Source organism: Hipposideros armiger, unplaced genomic scaffold, assembly GCF_001890085.2.
Source record: "Hipposideros armiger isolate ML-2016 unplaced genomic scaffold, ASM189008v1 scaffold_145, whole genome shotgun sequence".
Taxonomy (NCBI): Eukaryota; Metazoa; Chordata; class Mammalia; order Chiroptera; family Hipposideridae; genus Hipposideros; species Hipposideros armiger.
The window spans coordinates 902,041-905,649 of NW_017731495.1; positions in this window are offsets into that span (position 1 = coordinate 902,041).

Sequence of the window (3,609 nt, forward strand, 5' to 3'; positions counted from 1 at the left end):
AAAATTCTGGAACATTCCAGCTGCCTCTAAAATTGGCAGCAGATAGGGTAAACCAGCTGTAAAAGAATGGAAAGAGTGTATCTGAAGGGGCAAACTCTTCCAGGCCCTAAGGATTCTTTGGCCCCTTGGAAGAGGCTGTGTCTGTCTATCCTGACTTGCTCCTCGCCTGAGGGTGGGGCTGCTGCTAGCCCACACTGGGGGTTAGAAGTAGGTCTGCAGCTGCGCACGGCTTGTTTTCTGAACAAGCCCAAATCAGAGAGAGATCAAGGTGAAGCCCAAACAGAGAGGTTTTTTTAAAGCATGGGTTAAAACTCAAATTTTCTGATTAGAGAAATGAGAGCTAAGGCGAGATCGTGCTAATGAAAGATTCCAGGCAAAGATGTCAGGGCCAGCTGCCAACTCACAGGCTGAGCTTGGCAGACAGACAGTGGAGCTCTGACAGCGAGTTTCTCTGTGCATTTTAGAAGAAGGCAGAATAGATCTAAGTGCAGCCAACCTATTGATTTATTCTCTTTGTACTGGACATGGCTTTTTATTAAAGAAAGCAGATATTCAATAGTGTTAACTAGTAATGGGAATTGACTTTTCACTAATTGCACAGACCTTGGCATTAATACACTTTAATGGAACCTGGGCTCTGCGTCCCTCAGATCAATCCTGAAGTTTTTCTCTAACTCTTTCTGGTCAAAGGACATGCACAGCATTGTAACCGAGGGAGACCTTTTTAAAATTTTTTTTCTTTTTATTGGAATGAATAGGCTGAGGAACTTTCTTTATTCCAGAGGACCAGAGAGAGGCATAGTTTTTGTGACCTGTAAAATACATAGACACTCTGTGGGCTGAACTGACTGTGGAGCTTGGTGCTGGCTGTTTAGAATTCAGTGATGAATGCTGGAGAAGAGTTTGGCTTCACATGCACCTGGCGGGGTCCTGCCCCTGCTGGATTCTCTGAGGCAGAAGACTCATCATTTATTTATCATTCATTTGTTGGATTTATTAAAAGTAAATCGGATCCCTGACAGCTGCTGGGCTCTCACACAGACCTGGAAGGAGGCATGTGAGAATATATGCTGCTCTCAAGAATCTCTAGTAGAAGCTGACCTCACCCAGGCAAGACAGCATGAGACACCACATCCTGCCAGGAGAGAGAACATTCCTGGAGTTCCCAGGATGGCAAATGTCCCATCTGTGGGGGTTCATTGCTGGAGTCGCCCTCTGGCCGTGCAAGGCAAAGGTGACCCTCTAGGACAACGACATGTCAAACCCAAACTATAAGACTGTGAGGTTCTCCAGGAGGATGTTTGTATCTTATTCATCTTTGAATACAACAGTGCCTCAAGTCAGAGTGTCAGTCCCTGTTTAATTTATGGCTTCACCTTTTTCTAACTGTGTGGCATTCAGTAAACCAGGCTCTTTGAGCCTCTATGTCCTTATCTGCACAAAACAAACAAACAAACAAACAAACAAACAAACAAACAAACAAACAGGATAATAGAATCACATGCTTTGCAGGGTTGTTCTGAGATTAAATAAGATACTATATGTAAAGTTTTTAGCACATTGAGGGCACTTAGTAAACTCCACTGAATGATAGTTATCGCCTTTGAATCCTTCATACTTAGGCTTTGGTCATTTGGTAACTGTAAGTTTAGTGAGTGGGTTCATTCTTTGATTCAACTATTTCTATGCTTATGTGCCAGTCACTGTTCTGCAATGAATGGACAGACATGTCCCCTGACCTCATGGAGTTTACAATTTGGTGAGGATACAGGCAATAAACAAGTAAATGAATGAATAAACTATCTGAAATGTAATTTAGGATAGCGATATGCGCTGTGAAAGACATTAAGCAAGATAAGGGGATAGAAAATGACTGTATGTGTGGGAAGGGGAGAAAGACAGACAGACAGAGACAGACACACAGAGAGAGAGGCTGAGAAGTGAGGGGTTGTTAGGGAGACAAGTGAATCAATGAACAGCGATTTCTCCAGGAACCAAAATGCATCCTGCCATGCTTGTTTTAATTCCTCTGAGGATATGTTACCTCAGTAACGTCTTCTCTCTTTACCTAATAAATTTGGGGGATGTAGAGTTTCTAACTACAGAGCAAGGTGAGATAACTCCCATGATCTAAACCTCCTGATTCCTTTCCATTCTTGGACTTGCATTTTTTTCCCTAAAGTGTCTCCTACCCAAAACCAGGACTTCACTGCAAAAATGAACACTCAACCTGGACATTTTCCTACAATATTTTCATTTGAGGGCATCAGGAAAATGCCTCTCTCTTCAGATCTGACTTCTGTACCTCCAGGCGTGCCTTCCAGAAGCAGACAGCTATGGATTCAAAGTGTCTCGAAGTTGGAGGGAGTTTGCGTTCTACTTGGCTCTGCAAAGTGTTACACAACGAGCCTGCCATAATGAATTATTTTCAGCAGTCGAAATTCTTTAGTGCCCCATCTCAGACCAGGCTCTAATTTGAAAGTAATAACATTTGGGCAAAGCTCAGACGCACTAAGTTGCTGCCGAGGGCTTGGTGGGTTTGGAGGTAATTGGTTTTACTCAGTTGCTGATGCTTCACTTGGACAAATGAGAAATCAAACTACAGCTCAGTTTGCAAAACAGCCCACGTCAGCAGTTTAGTCTGACTACTATTTCAGAGCTTGTTATGTTATTGGCAATAAAATGCAACTAATATACTGTTAATTAATATGGCATCCTACAGCTAATTTATCACATTATTAATCAGAGTGATAAAGCCAAGGGAAAGGCTGCTCACCTTTCGTGTCTTTTCATCTCTTTGAAACACTTGTATTTATGGACAAATACATGTTTTGGTCAATACTGCCAAGTGTCTATAGTTGTTCCTAGATGAGCGTATTCTATTTTCAAACAGTAACTTGCCCCTCAGGGATATTTTATTTAGCAAGACAGGACTTAAAGTGAAAGGGTAACCATTTCTGATCGTAACCTTGGCTTTGTGCTTCTAGTAATTATCCTTTAATTGCATTACCCTATTTGAAATAGAGTTGTAATTGGAAAAAAACAATTTGACATTCCCTGATGCTTACTCTGACATGCACTATTTGCTTTTTATTCAAATGTAAATTTTCTCCATAATACTATCAAAGAAAGAAAAAAAATTAAGCAAAATTGAAATGTCAGTAGCAATTTCTGACATGCAGGCAGTGTCATTCACTCGTGTTGTCTGGAAGGTAAGACTTTCAGTTCAGATGGAAAAAAAAATCAAACTAGGAAATTAGCATGCTCTGAGGAGAGGGAGAGATGGATGGCAGAATCACAGATCTATCCCTCTGGGATGCGTGTCCACTTTGTACAATGGCTTCGAAATATCAAACAAGCTGCCAGCTATAATTTTTGGATGAATAATCCTTTTTGCTTTACAATAAAAAAAAATGTTTTTCTTTTAAAAAACACTGAAGGATAATAAACTTAACTCTAGAGTTATTTCACCTTAGGCGTCTTGAAGGTGTAATTTTAATTTGTAGCATGTGATATATGATCGGCAGCCTCTAAAATGGCTCCAATAACGTCAGTCTCCCAATAGTCACGCCCTTTTGTAATCTCTTCCATTTGAGTGTGGGCTGGACC